The 14,610-nt window shown below is 50.7% G+C and overlaps 1 protein-coding gene across 4 annotated transcripts in view; it reads left to right on the forward strand.

Annotated features, from left to right (window-relative positions):
* Window positions 1-4,925: 4,925 nt before the first annotated feature.
* FARP2 (FERM, ARH/RhoGEF and pleckstrin domain protein 2) overlaps window positions 4,926-14,610 on the forward strand; it is a 98,576-nt gene continuing 88,891 nt past the window's right edge. For 2 of the 4 annotated variants that reach the window (XM_066345842.1, XM_066345843.1), the window contains exon 1: window positions 5,724-5,825. The gene's annotated coding sequence lies outside the window, so the exon portion shown is untranslated. Of the gene's footprint in view, window positions 4,946-5,722; window positions 5,826-14,610 lie in introns of those variants that run through there. The other 2 variants (XM_066345841.1, XM_066345840.1) reach the window with 2 other exon arrangements.

Here is a 14,610-nt window from a genome sequence, read left to right on the forward strand (position 1 = left end):
CATGGTAACAGTGAATCAGTAAGTGGCCTCCCTGCCTGAAGGGAGTCTAGAGACTGGGGACTCAGGTCTGTGTCCTGTGGACAGGGGGGCATTCAGAACTCTTTAGTGCCTGTGTCCATCACCTCTGAGAAGAGGGAGGAAGCCGTCACGTGGGGCTGGGTAGGGGCAAGCCCTGTCCTCAGAAGAGAGATGCCTGGGGCTGGGCAGAGTCTGAGCTGGCTCAGGTCTGGGAGGAGAAGCTGGGCAGCAAGACGCATGTCTGGTGCACAGCGAGGCCCTCTGCATGGAGGCGTGGGGGTGTTGAGAACAGGGAGGGGGTGATGACAGCAGTGACGGGCTTAGTTGGGAGCTGATATGCAGCAGCATTGAGGAGATAGAAGGCAAGGAGCCCAGAGGTTCGCCTGTCAGACGACCTCCATGACCGATGGACAGGTGATGAAGGAAGGACCTGGAGAAGCATACTGAGGACATTGGTCACCAAAGCTTCTGCCTTTGTGTGGCTTGTTAGGAAAAGTTTTAGTCATGAAGTAGATGCACCAAAAGACACAAGTACATTTGTGCAGTGTGAGCAGTTCCTATCCCGGGAGCATGGTGTAACCCTCCTGGGTCAGAGTTAGCAGAAACCCGAGCACCGTCCCAGGGTACATGCTGAATTCACTCTACCAATAAGGACAGTGAGGCTGTCCGGGCATTTGAAATTACTTGCCTGCAGTCATATAACTAGTGACTCCAGAGGCTGATTTGCATATGCAGGTCTGGCGCCCACTGGGGACACGGAGGTAAAGTGGAACACAGCAAGGACTCGGGGGGCTGATCGAAGTGGGAGGTAGTGATGGTTCCCTCTGCCCTTGTTGCTGCTCTTTTTGAAACTATGGAATTAGGGAGATTCTACATGAGGTACATAAAATGTGTTTGTATTTTTGTATACTTTGCATTCCTCCCATCTTCCCAGAGTCTCATAAAGGACCTTTTTTGAGAGAGAGAGGCAGGCAGGGAGAAAGATGAGGAGCATCCGCTCATAGTTAAGTCACTTTAGTTGTTCATGAATTGCTTCTCATATGTGCCTTGACCAGGGGGCTCCAGCTGAACCAGTGACTCCTTGCTCAAGCCAGAGACCCTGGGGTCACTCATGCTCAGGCTGGTGACCTCAGGTTTTGAACCTGGGTCCTCAGCGTCCTAGGTCGATGCTCTTCCCACTGTGCCACCACCAGTCCGGCGTACATAATTTCGTTTCATTATTTCTATGGTCAGATGAGCCTGACCACCTCAATTTGTGTTCTTTGTTTTGTAGAAAAATAATGCTGTTAATGGTCAAGCAGCAAGCATCACATCTCTCCCATTGAAACGTGGTGTTTTGTTTTTCCAGAAAACACTTTGCAAGATAAAGAAAACATTCTGGGGGAGTGATGCAGCTCTGTGTTTTCAAGAGATCTTTGGAGACTGCCCATCCACACTTGATAGTGCCTGTGGCTCAAGAATTTTAATTTTTTTTAAGCTTTTGATGTGTTCTTTTATATGAAATATGTTTAACATTTGTATTCTTTGCTAGAGGGTAGACTTTATGTTTTGTGAGTGAACTTTGCATTTGCATTTTCTCCCACCTTAACTAACCACTAATGTTGGAATGGATTTCCAGGGATCAGTCAGCATGTTGGTTAACATGGTTTGGCTGGCCTAACCAACTAGTCGTGAAGGAGCACTCGATTTGTTTCTAGAACATTCGTTTTTACCCAGAATGTTCCTGAGTGGTAGAGACATGGACCTAGTGACACAGAAGGTACAGGGCCATTCACTTGCCCCAGAGCAGCACCATGTGGAGTCTTCCCTGCCTGCTTCTGTTTGAGCACAACACCAAACACGGGTTTTGCTGCTATAATTCAATACTGTTAATTTGTCTGCACATTTATGTTTGCCAAATGAAACCATGAATTATCTAATGAGATATATATTTATACTTAGTTTTCTTTTAAAAAACAGGCTTTTAGAGGTAAATGTCAGAGGTTTCTGGATTCTTTTACTAGGTCGTTCTTTTCTACCACTGTGCAGAGAACGTGCCACAGCCACTGTTTGTGGTGCTCTCCACTAATACTGGTCCCACTGCTACGCAAAAAGTCAGAGCATCCACGTGTTCCAGTTTTCATACTGCAACTAAGATTCTTACCAGCACAATGCAAGTCAATAAACTATTTTTACTTGACTAAATTAAAAACTTTTTAAAGAAAATTAGCAACTGACCTGTTCAGAAACTAACATTTTGTATTTTTGTACTGCACTTTAATGTATTTCTGTAACTGCAGGTGTAGGGGATCTACCCCAGCAGAAGATCAGGGTTCATGGGTGGACAGGTGCTTAACCTAGACCTGGTACATGTCCTGAGGCCTCCACGCCAGGAAACCCAAAGTGCCAATCACATTCTCCCGACTTGGCTTTCCTTGAACTGTTTCTTTTTTGAGTGATCTATTGAGGGGGAGACACATCACAATGGTCATTTTTTTATGTGCGGCTGTCTTGCCCATTTTCAGCCACCGGCATTTCCTTCATTCTGTGTAATTCAAGTTTCTCCACATACCAGGAAAGAAGGAGACATTTGGATCTGCTCCACGTGCTGGTTGCAGGTGCCACCAGTAAGAGCCGCCCCTGGTGGGTCTTCTCTGCTCTGTAGCCTTGGCCTTCCCCTTCCCTCCTGGCCTGTCTCTGTCCTGCACTCCATCTTGAAGTCTCACCCTCTGAGGCTGCTGGTGGCTTACGGCCTGCTTTTCTCCACATTTCTACTGGAGTTGACAAAGGAGGTGACAGAGGAAAGACCTGGAGGGAGCAGGTGCTGGTTCACTCTTTTCATCTTGCTGTAACAGTTGGGATGAAAATGGGGGAAAAGGCTTGATCTGAGGATGAAGAGGGTTTTTTGTTTGGAGCAAAAAATAAAATGAGGTCAAAATATGTTAGTTATAGAATTATAGTACAAAAAAATAATATGACCTTGCTAACTCGGCCTCTTCACTGTTACACAATTGTGAATGGTCAAAAGCTTTAGGTTTAGGCACATTGTACAAAGTTTTTACCAAGAAAATGTGTTCCACGACTAGAGCACCTCCAAGGCCAATTACTTGGGTTATTTTGGCATTTATTAACTGTTAGTAAAAGCTGTTTAAAAGGAAGCAAGGCGAGATTTGCAAGTTGGTCTGTAAGCCCTGAGTGCATTTTGAGTAAAACTACTTGGTGCTGGCTGCCACCTAATAATGGTTGCAGAGTGGGTGGACCTACACTTTTACACTTTTAAATCCCTTTTGTTGTCCAGACAAAAATAAATACTTTTGCTAATAGATCATTGTTCTTATTACTGAGATACTCTTTACCTATAGAAATGTATTTTGAAAACTTAATTTACACAGCAATTTTGTATCCATTGAAACTAACCTTTCATCAATAAAGCACTATTGTCTCTAGAGGTTAAGTGAGTAGCTCTCATTATTGGGTCTTTCCCATGGAATGGTGTAAGATCTGGGAAAGGTTTGAAGCCCTTCAAACATAAAAAGTCAGGGCAATTACCTGCACTCAGTGTCAGCAGCAGCCAACACTTTTGTTTTCAATTTTACTTATTTAAATTTTTTAATTGACTGATTTTAGTGAGAGAGGAAGGAGGAGAGAGATGGGAGCATTGATCTGTTCCTGTATGACCTGAGGGGATGGAACCAACAATTTCTGCACTTGGGGACGATGCTCTATCTGGCCAGGTCTAGTACCCAACAATGCATTAGCAATCCCAGCCCAAAGGAAGAAGCCATCAGGGCTGGAAATGGAACTAGATATTTGCAAGTGATCTGATCACCTACTTAAAGTAAAAGAATGATAAAAATTAGCACTAGTAAGAGTTCAATTATGTCTACTCAATAAGGAATTTTAGTAGGAAAGTTCTCGTGTGCTATGGCAGTAACTATTAAATACCTGGAAATATAATGAGTGACTGAAATAGAGTAAGTACTATTTTAAGTATCACTGAGATCCAGAAGGAAGGGGTGGGGGGAGAGGAGGGGCGCAAAGAAAACCAGAAGGTGATGGGTATGCAATGTAATCAAATGTCGAAATAACCTGGAGATGTTTTCTCTGAACCTATGTACCCTGATTGATCTATGTCACCCTTTTTTTTTTTTTTTTTTTGTATTTTTCTGAAGCTGGAAACCGGGAGAGACAGTCAGACAGACTCCCGCATGCGCCCGACCGGGATCCACCCGGCACGCCCACCAGGGGGCGATGCTCTGCCCCTCCGGGGGTCGCTCTGCCGCGACCAGAGCCACTCTAGCGCCTGGGGCAGAGGCCAAGGAGCCATCCCCAGCGCCGGGGCCATCTTTGCTCCAATGGAGCCTTGGCTGCGGGAGGGGAAGAGAGAGACAGAGAGGAAGGGGGGGGCGGGGGTGGAGAAGCAAATGGGCGCTACTCCTATGTGCCCTGGCCGGGAATCGAACCCGGGTCCCCCGCATGCCAGGCCGACGCTCTACCGCTGAGCCAACCGGCCAGGGCCTGTCACCCCATTAAAATTAATAAAAAAATAAATTTAAAAACAAGATCCAGAAAGGGAAGTTCCTCTACAATTTATTAGACATTTTAAAAGTCTGGACTGTAAGGCTGCTCCGGGGGGTTGGATAGCACTCTCTGTCCATTCCACTGACCACCCAGGACTGAGGGCCCCATTCCACCCCCTTGGGTAGTGAAGCTCCCTCTGCCTCGAAATCCTTCTCCCCGTCCCCCATGCCCTGCACTCCCTTGGCTAGCGCTTTCCCTCCAGTCGCCAGCATACGCCCAGCAACCTCCCTCACTGGGTCAACAGCCCTCTAACCAGCCTCTCCGATTCGCAGGTTCGTAGTGCCCCGTAGTGCTGTGCACCTGTCGGGGGTCCAGTGGGGGCTTTGTGCCACCCTGGGGGCAGCGAGGACAACCGATGGGTTATGAGGTAGACGGTGGCGGTAGCGGTGGCGGTGGCGTCGCTGGGGGCCAGTAAGAGGAAAAGACGGAAGGGCCGCTGGAGGGCTTGGAGAGCAGGAGGGAGGGGTCTCTGCCGGGCCTGGGACCTGAGGCTGCCCTGCTGGGAGCAGCACTTATTGCCAACTCGGCTTCTAGTTCATTAGGGACAGGGAGCGCTGTCGGTCGTGATTGGTCACCTCGACAACCCTTGCGGGGGACAGCCGCGGGTGCCAGGGCGATGCGACCCATTTCCATGCCCAGGTGGGAGTCGCGAAACTAGAGGGGTCCTTTTCCAGGAGCGACCAGTCTCCACCGCGTCACACCCGCAAGTGGCTTTCGGTGCCCTTAGGCAACGCAACAGCCTCGGTCGTCCCAAGAGTGCAATGAGTGGAGTTTAGGAAGAAGGCTGGCGGGCACCGGCTGGGGCCGAGAACCACGAGTGGGGTAACAGCGTCCGGCCTTTGAGCCGAAGCCCCGCCCAGGACCGAATTCGGCCCGGCGAGCCGAGATCCCGCCCCTACTCGAAGCCACGCCCAATGCAGAGTCCCGCCCAGCGAACCGAGGCCCCGCCCCACTCAAGGCCACGCCCAGAACAGGGTCCCGCCCAGCGAGCTAGCCGAGTCTCGGCTGATTCGCCTTCGACTCCGCGGGTCGCCCTCCTGTCGCCCCTCCGGTCCGTTCCCCAATCAGAACTCAGTGCAGCGCTTCCAGGCGAGCCAATCGGCGGCGCGTCCGCGGGGGCGGGGGCGGGGCCCCAGGTGGGGGCGAGGACGCGGCGCGGCCTGCGGGCAGTCGGGAGCCAGCCGGGCGGGCCCAGCGGGCGCAGGAGCGCAAGGCCGCTGCTGGCGACGGCGCGGGCGGGCCGGCGGGTGAGTGAGTGAGTGCTCGGGGCCGCGAGGACGCGGCGGTGGGGATTGGGGGCGCAAGACGCGGGCCTGGGCAGGGCAGGCTTGGCACCTCAGACCGCGGCCCAGCGGAGGAGTGGACGCCCGGGCTCGCAAGGCCTTCCAAGACGGCAGGCCCCACGTGAGGAAGGCCGTGTGTGGGGAAACCACTGCCTGAAGGTTGGGGTGCCCCGGGAGGGTCCCGCGGAGAGCCCCGGGGTGGACGGAGAGGATGTGCCCGCGTGGAGGCCTGGGTGCTCGCGGCGGGGCTGGGTTGCGTGGCGGGGTGGAGTGCCGTGTGGAGGCCCGGGTGTGCGTGTTGCGGAGGAGTGCCCGCGTGGAGGCTCAGGTGTGCGCGGCGGGGCGGAGTGCCCGCGTGGAGGCCCGGGTGTGCGCGGTGCGGCGGAGTGCCCGCGTGGAGGCTCAGGTGTGCGCGGCGGGGCGGAGTGCCCGCATGCAGGCTCGTGCAGAGCCCAGGTGGCAGCTTCTGCTGGCATGGTTGTAGGCCTTTCCTTAAATTGTATCTTCAAGGTAGGAATCCGGTGTTAGGCACTCAGGTTTTTCCCCACTGAGGTGTGTAGGTACTGATAGGGCAGTGAGAGCCTGCTAGAGGAACACTGTGAAGAGGGCTCCATGCTGAGGTCCAGTGTAGCACAGAGACCCCTTTCCTTTGGCCTGGTGGTTGTCAGTACTGGTTGTGTGAACAAATTAAAACTTGGCAGTGCTGTCGAAATAATGTCGATACACTGTGTAGAAGAAGGATGGAGAGATTTCAGGCCAGGGGCTAAGTCTTCAGAGGGTGGTTTTTCTTTCTCCGCTAGTTTTGTTTCCATGAGTAGCTTTGGCCGGGACCACTCTGGGAATGTTTGATAACCGTCAGGTGGCCCTGGGTTAGGGTGTAGACTGCATTACAGCAGAGCATGCAGACTTTCTCCCTGTCGGTGAGATGGAAGATGTTGGAGGGAGCAGCAGCATGGAGTCACCTTTACTTGTAAGCCAAACATAATTTTAATTTTCCGTATCTGCTGATTTTTGAAAAGTTTTTCTGGGTTCCTGTACAAGACATCATTCTGTGTCGAGTTGTGAAGCACTTGAATGCCTCTTATAAAATTCTGCCAAAATCTAAAAAGGAGGTGTGGCCAGGCTGCATGGTCCATTTTATTTTTTATTGTTTTTATTTTTTTTACAGAGACAGAAAGAATCAGAGAGAGGGATAGATAGGGACAGACAGACAGGAATGGAGAGAGATGAGAAGCATCAATCATCAGTTCTTCGTTGCGACACCTTAGTTCAGTGGTCAGGAACCTATGGCTCGTGAGCCAGATGTGGCTTTTTTTTTTTTTTTTTTTCATTTTTCTGAAGCTGGAAACAGGGAGAGACAGTCAGACAGACTCCCGCATGCGCCCGACCGGGATCCACCCGGCACGCCCACCAGGGGCGACACTCTGCCTACCAGGGGGCGATGCTCTGCCCATCCTGGGCGTCGCCATGTTGCGACCAGAGCCACTCTAGCGCCTGAGGCAGAGGCCACAGAGCCATGCCCAGCGCCCGGGCCATCTTTTGCTCCAGTGGAGCCTTGGCTGCGGGAGGGGACGAGAGAGACAGAGAGGAAAGCGCTGCGGAGGGGTGGAGAAGCAAATGGGCGCTTCTCCTATGTGCCCTGGCCGGGAATCGAACCCGGGTCCTCCGCACGCTAGGCCGACGCTCTACCGCTGAGCCAACCGGCCAGGGCCCAGATGTGGCTTTTTTGATGGCTGCATCTGGCTCGCAGACAAATCTTTAATAATAATAAAAAACGTTAAAAATAGAAAACATTCTCGTATATTACAATCCATTCATTTCCTACCGCTCATGTTCATGGTTGTGGGTGGCTAGAGCCAATCACAGCTGTCCTCTGGGACAACACCAAATTTTTATTGGATAATGCGTAATGTACATGGGTCGTTGTATGGCTCTCATGGAATTACTTTTTAAAATATGTGGCGTTCATGGCTCTCTCAGCCAAAAAGGTTCCCGACCCCTGCCTTAGTTGTTCATTGATTGCTTTCTTATATGTGCCTTGACCGCGGGCCTTCAGCAGACCGAGTAACCCCCTGCTCAAGCTAGCAACCTTGGGTCCAAGCTGGTGAGCTTTGCTCAAACCAGATGAGCCCGCACTCAAGCTGGCGACCTCGGGGTCTCGAACCCAGGTCCTCTGCAACCCAGTCTGACGCTCTATCCACTGCGCCACCGCCTGGTCAGGCTGCATGGTCCCTTTTAAAAGAGGCAGTGGAGTGGCTGGTGTGCCCCTCCACCCGTTCCATGCTCCCTGGTGCCCAGCGTTACCGCACATTCATGGCGCGGTTAGCACGGATGCGCGGCCTCCGGAGCTGCACCATTTGCCTGCTCGTTTACACACGTGAACATCTTTTCATAGTGGATCTCCAGATTCCTTCGGTGATATTTTTTTCCCAAAGAGGAAGTTTATATGCCATTAATTCATCTCTGCCTCAAGTTTCTTATTGATAAAATAGGATTAAAATTTTCCTCCCGGGGTTGTTGTGAAGACTAACGTCAACAGAAAAGCTGTTAGCAAGATGCCTGGCACACAGTTGGTGCTTACTGTCAGCCATCCCGTTCTCAGGTAGATGATTATTAGGCTGAGTAGACACGAGACAGAGAAAAGTGAGCAAGATTTAACTAGTCACCTTCTGTGGCAGGAAGGGTATGCACTGGATTGACAAAGGTTGGTACAGGAATAATTCTATGCAAGCTCTTTAAACCCATATAGCTGCAGGGAATTCTGTCCTTCCTTCTGCTGCCCCGTCAGGTCAGCACCTCTGTACTCAGCGAGGAGCAGGTTTTCCTCATTACAGCACCCCCGTGCAGGTTGGTTTGTATTTTTCCTTTACCCACTTTCTCACCAGCTTGCCAGTGGGTCGTGAGCTTCCCGCACACAACATAGGTGTCACGGGTGCAGGAAAACCACAGTCACTCCATGTTTCACCTTGGCAGTGGAGTCAGACAGGTGAGGGTTCCACAAAACTGAACATGAAAAATCCCAGTGTTGGGTGGGTTTCTGGAGAGCCGTTACATTGGTGGTGATTGTGTAAATTGATCTGATTGTTCCGGAGGGTGTTGGGGAAACAGCCGTGTTAATGTTAGGCTCGCTCTCTTGCACTTTGCGTGGTTAGTGCCTGAGCACGTGGTAGAGCGAGGTGTGTGTAGCCTATGTAAGGTCACGGGCGCTTTTCCTCAGGGTGGATTGCTGCCGCCACTGCAGCCGCTTCCCTGCATCTGAGGAGCAGTTTTCCCCTGCCTCTGTGCTCGCCCACCAGTGCACGACTCGAATGAACTGGGCATGACCCTGCGCTTCCTGGCTCCACAGTTCCTGTGCCCGAATCCCATGTGACCCTGCCTGGCCTCGGCCACCAGCGTTCCAGAGAGCAACTAGCAGTGTGTGAGGAAGACTTTGATTTTGGAATCTCAGAGGGTTTTTTGTTTGTTTTTATTTGTTTGTTTGTTTGACTGAGTTTAGAAAGAGAAGGGAGGGTGGAGAGAGAAACATCGACTTGTTGTTCCACTTATTCATACATTCATTGGTTGATTCTTGTATGTGCCCTGACCAGGGATGGAACCTGCAACCTTGGTGCATCAGGACGATGCTCCAACCAACTGAGCTACCTGGCCAGGGCGGAATCCCAGTTTTTAAAACAAACTGATATGCACACTCTGTGTGTCAGTGTGGTATAACACTCCACAGTCAGAAAGCATGTTCTGGGAACCCCATTCCTGTCCTTCCCTCCTAACAAAACTTGATCCAGTTTGACCCATGGAAATGTGTTCAGATACATGGCGTAACCAAAAATGCACAACAACAATTGTACTGTTGGAAAAGTGTCTGAGGGCGTGGATACAAATCAGAAGGAAAGTTACAATAATAAAGTAGTTTTTAGAGTCACCAGACTGTTGATCCCCTAAACTGGTGTTTGGTTTGTAGCCATTTTAAAATTCTGATGCGAGACAGTGCTATGATGTTGTAGGATGCAGTGGTGACTCTCTCTTCAGCCCACCTCTCCCCAGCTTATCCTCCATGTTGTTTCCCGGCTCTAGACCAGAAGTAGGTGTGAGGTTGCATCCAGACTTCTTAAGCTGGGCCATGACACCCCTCGCTGCCCAGCCCCCCACTGCACATCCTCAGGGCCTCAGGCACATGCAACCTTCTGTTCTTGTCCGGCAGTGCCTTGTCTGTGCCCACGCTGATCCTTGTCCAGCAGTCTCCTGTCCCCTGCAAAGCCCAGCTCCAAGTCCAGGCCTGGGAAGCCTCTTTGAGTCAGGCTAGCAGCACCCCCTTCCTGATGCTACCTTGTACTTTCTGCTCTCTAGTGCTGCAGTGGGGTGTGATCCTGACCACTTACACAGTCATCTCCCCTCATAGATCTTTCTGTTCCTCTGCTTGGCATCCGGGGTCCCTCAAAGCAAAGAGGAGATGGCACAACATGGAATCAGAGTGGGATTGAAAACCTTGCAGAGTTTAGTGACCACAGATGAGTCACTCACCTTCCTGAATCTTGGTTCTTTGGTCTATAAATGGGGATTACGAGGGTCAGTTGTAATGATGTGGACAGGGCATGGCGTGGGCTCCTAGCATCGGGGTTCACTCAGTGTGTAGTGGCTGTGGAAATGTACCAGGACCTTCTTCAGGCCTGATGCAGATACTGCCTTCTTGTTGAGGCTTTCTTCTCCCTCTCCTCTTGTCCAATTCCCGTCTGCTGTCCTTCCTTGACATTCTCCAGGGACTTCCCACCATTTCGCATACTCTGGTCTTCCACTGTAATGGGAGGGATTTTCTCTCTCGCTAAGTCCGTATCTCAAGAACTTAGACTTGCTTGATAAACTACCAGGTGCCCAGTAAACGCTTGAATAAATTGATCAGATTTCATCTGGGGTAAGGGTGGATGTCAAGTTTTATGGGGCCTGAAACTTATGCAATTGGGGGTAGAAGGGCTTCTAAGAAAAAAATACAATATTACAAATAAAAATTAATTTTGAAAGCAAATAATTATATATTTAGAACGAGAAAAAGCAAACAAGTTACAGATTTGAAGAATCCAACCAGTAACACAAACATCACTAAATCCTAGAAAATAGTATATTTGTTCATTGCCTTGTATATGCTAATATTTTTTCTTTGACCGTGTACTTTTTTTTTTTTTTTTTTTAGAGAGTCAGAGAGAGGGATAGACAGGGATGGAGAGATGAGAGCATCAATCATTAGTTTTTCGTTGCACATTGCAACACCTTAATTGTTCATTGATTGCTTTCTCATACGTGCCTTGACCGCGGGCCTTCAGCAGACCAAGTAACCCCTTGCTCAAGCCGGTGAGCTTTTTGCTCAAACCAGATGAGCCCGCGCTCAGGCTGGTGACCTCGGGGTCTCAAACCTGGGTTTTCCACATCCCAATCTGATGCTCTGTCCACTGCGCCACCACCCAGTCAGGCTGACCGTGTACTTTTTAAATGCCTCTTCACATGACAGACAGTAGAAAGAATTTAGTGATTCCTCTAGTACCATTGATCAAAAAATTGTATTATTGATAGGATGCAGAAAACATGGTTTCACACATAGGCATATTTGCTGTTTCTAGCACGGCTCCAGACACTTTTTGTGTCTTGGAAAAGCAGGAATTCTTTTAAATTCTGTTTTGCACAATATCATTCAAAAAAAACAGGAAACTCTATGGTGCACTTCCAGATATACTACTACGTTATCCGTTTTCCTGACAGGGAGCATTACAGGCTTTCAAGCCCTGCTTCTGCCCGCTGCCCTCACACCTCCAATGCCAGCCCCGATGTGTTTGCTCGGGGGCCACCCCCCCCCCCCCCCTCTGCGTGCTCCTTTGTGTCAGCCCCTGGTGCACAGACAGCGCTGCTGGAAGCCACACCTGCGTTGAGATGGCTGGTCGTAACCTAAATATACACGAAGTAACTGCACACAGCAGAGATGAATCCCATTAAAACCCAGAGCAGGCCTGACCAGGCGGTGGCGCAGTGGATAGAGCGTCAGACTGGGATGCAGAGGACCCAGGTTTGAGACCCCGAGGTCACCAGCTTGAGCGCAGGCTCATCTGGTTTAAGCAAAAAGCCCACCAGCTTGAACCCAAGGTCGCTGGCTCCAGCAAGGGGTTACTCGGTCTGCTGAAGGCCCATGGTCAAGGCACATATGAGAAAGCAATCAATGAACAACTAAGGTGTTGCAACGCACAATGAAAAACTAATGATTGATGCTTCTCATCTCTCTCCGTCCTGTCTGTCCCTGTCTATCCCTCTCTCTGACTCACTCTGTCTCTGTAAAACAAACAAACAAACAAAAAAACCCAGAGCAAACCTCCCCAACTCATCGTGCCTTTAGCTGAATCTCAAATGCCAATAGCCCCAGTCAAGCAACCTGCCATAAGAGAGAAGAAGGCGTGCAGGGTCAGCAGTCTTACGCTCATTGCAGTTAGAATGGTTTTTTTGTGTGCAGATTTTACAAAAGGTGATCATAGGTACACTTTTGCACAGGACCTTGGGAGGAGCCAGGAACTGGAGACAGAATAGCTGCTTTTGCAGGGGTGGTTTCTACGGCCCTTTGTTAATGCCAGACGTCACAGGAGAGCTCGTGGGATGAGGCAGCAACAAGCATCCTCCAGACGCCAGTGGGGCTGTGTTTGGGAAGGAGGAAGCCCACTAGCCAGTTTCACAGGCTGTTTAAGTTGCTGGGCCTTATTAACGCCTGTGTCCTTTCTGATTCAAACCCTAGTGGCTTTGGCGGTGGTTAACCAGGTGAATGCTGGGGAACAAGTCTCAGTACGTTCATGGCTGCGTAACGAGCAGCCTTCCGTCCAACGAGGGACTTTGATACAATAGCAGTCCCACAAGATTTCAATAGAGCGAAAAAGTTCCTGTTGCCCACCCAGTGATGTCACAGATGTCATAAGGTCACAGTGCAGCACATTCCCCACGTGTCTGTGGTGGTGCTGGTGGCAACACTTCTGTCAGCCGTATAGAAGCACCACACATGCAGTATGGACAGCACACGAGACTTGGAAACAGTAATAAAGGACCGTGTTACTGGTTTATGTAATCTACTGTCCTATTCTTTTTATCGTTATTTTAGAGTGTGCTTTTCCTGCTTCACACAGACACGTTACAGCGGCAGCTGCCGGTACATCTATTCATTGTCTGTTGATGGCACCATTGTTTCTTGTGCTTGATTTCATCTCATGGTGTTTTGTCCAGGAATGCGCTCCCCAGGCTGGGAGCCCGGGAACAATACAGTACCATCTAGGTTTGTGTAAGTGTCTCCATGGTATTCACACAACGACAAAAACACCTCAGGGTGCGTTTCTTAGACTGTATCCCAGTCATTAACAGCACATAACTGTATCTGAACAAGAAATTATTCCAGAGTGTTTGAGAATATTAATTTTCACTTACGTGAACTATTTTAGAAGAACAAGCACAACTCGAGGTGAGACAGAGGAGTTACTCCTGCTTTCTCCAGGCAGGTGAGCAGCTGCACCCTGTAGGTCACCCTACCGGTGATACCTTCTAGAGCAGGTCATAATTACGCAGCTGTCTGCAGAAAAGCTATCTGCTTTAAAAAAATAATGGCAGTTTGAAAAGTACAGAACATTGGAAAGAAGGAAATAAGAATCCACCCTCTTTCCTCTCCCAAAGATAAGCACTGTGAGCGTCGTTTGAGGTGCAGGGATGTCATGGTTAGTGCAGGAAGGTGGAATGCCTGGACTGCTGTGTGGAGCTATCCGAGGATGCTACCAGTAAGTGGTGACAGGCAGACTGGGGACACAGGCCGGCATTTGAAGTACCGCTGCACCGCAGGGAGGTCCTGGTCCTCCAGCAGCCCCTGCCTGGTCTCCGGGTGTCGGACACCCAGAGGTGAGCACAGTGCGAGCTCAGAGAGAGCGGGCGGGGAAGGCCACGCTGTCCTCTCCCGCCCTGCCCTCCACGCACTCCTGTGGCAGCAGGAGCCTGCAGACACCTGCGGCTGTGAGGGAGCGGACGCTGTTGCCTTTTCTCTCTCCGCCAGGCGGGGTGCGGTTGCAGGAGGTGCATGGTGGAGCGAGGTGACTGAAGCAGCCGGCTTCTGGCTAGAGGACTGAGAACGGGAGCCCCGGCATCTGAGAAGTTCACGGGGAGATTGTGGAGAGGGAGGAGTTCGGAAAAGTGACCCCTAAGGTGGCCTATGAACTTAGGACTCAGTGCTGAGTGGTGCGTGCCCGGGTCCAGCCCCACGCAGCTTTCCAGAGTCTTTGGCAACTCAGATAACAGAAACCAGGCTGGCCAACGGATCATGGTGCACAGGGAGGACAGAGCCTCTGAAGGTGAGCTGAAGCTGACCACGGCCCACAGGAGGCTGGCCAGGACTGGCAGGCCAGTGCCTACCAAAGCAGAAGAACTGACATCTTCCCTGGGATTTAAACGAGGCCTGTGGGCTCATAACAATTTTTTAAACGTCCAGGATACAATCCAAATAACCCAGCGTACACAGCCGGGAAAAGACCACGTCACAAGAGAAAAGACAGGTGTACCTGACAGACTTGGGGTGAGCCCCTTCGGATCGTCACCCACGGGTGTCTCTCAGGGTTATGTTGTGTTACACTGCAGAAGCACTGTGCAGATGTGATTTAGGGTCCCAATCAGGTCATCTTAAAAGAGCGAGGTGTCTGTCCTAGGTTATCCCACTGGGCCTCTCTGATGCCACAGCCCTGAACAGCGAGGCTCCCGC

Source organism: Saccopteryx leptura, chromosome 7 (genome assembly GCF_036850995.1).
Source record: "Saccopteryx leptura isolate mSacLep1 chromosome 7, mSacLep1_pri_phased_curated, whole genome shotgun sequence".
NCBI lineage: Eukaryota > Metazoa > Chordata > Mammalia > Chiroptera > Emballonuridae > Saccopteryx > Saccopteryx leptura.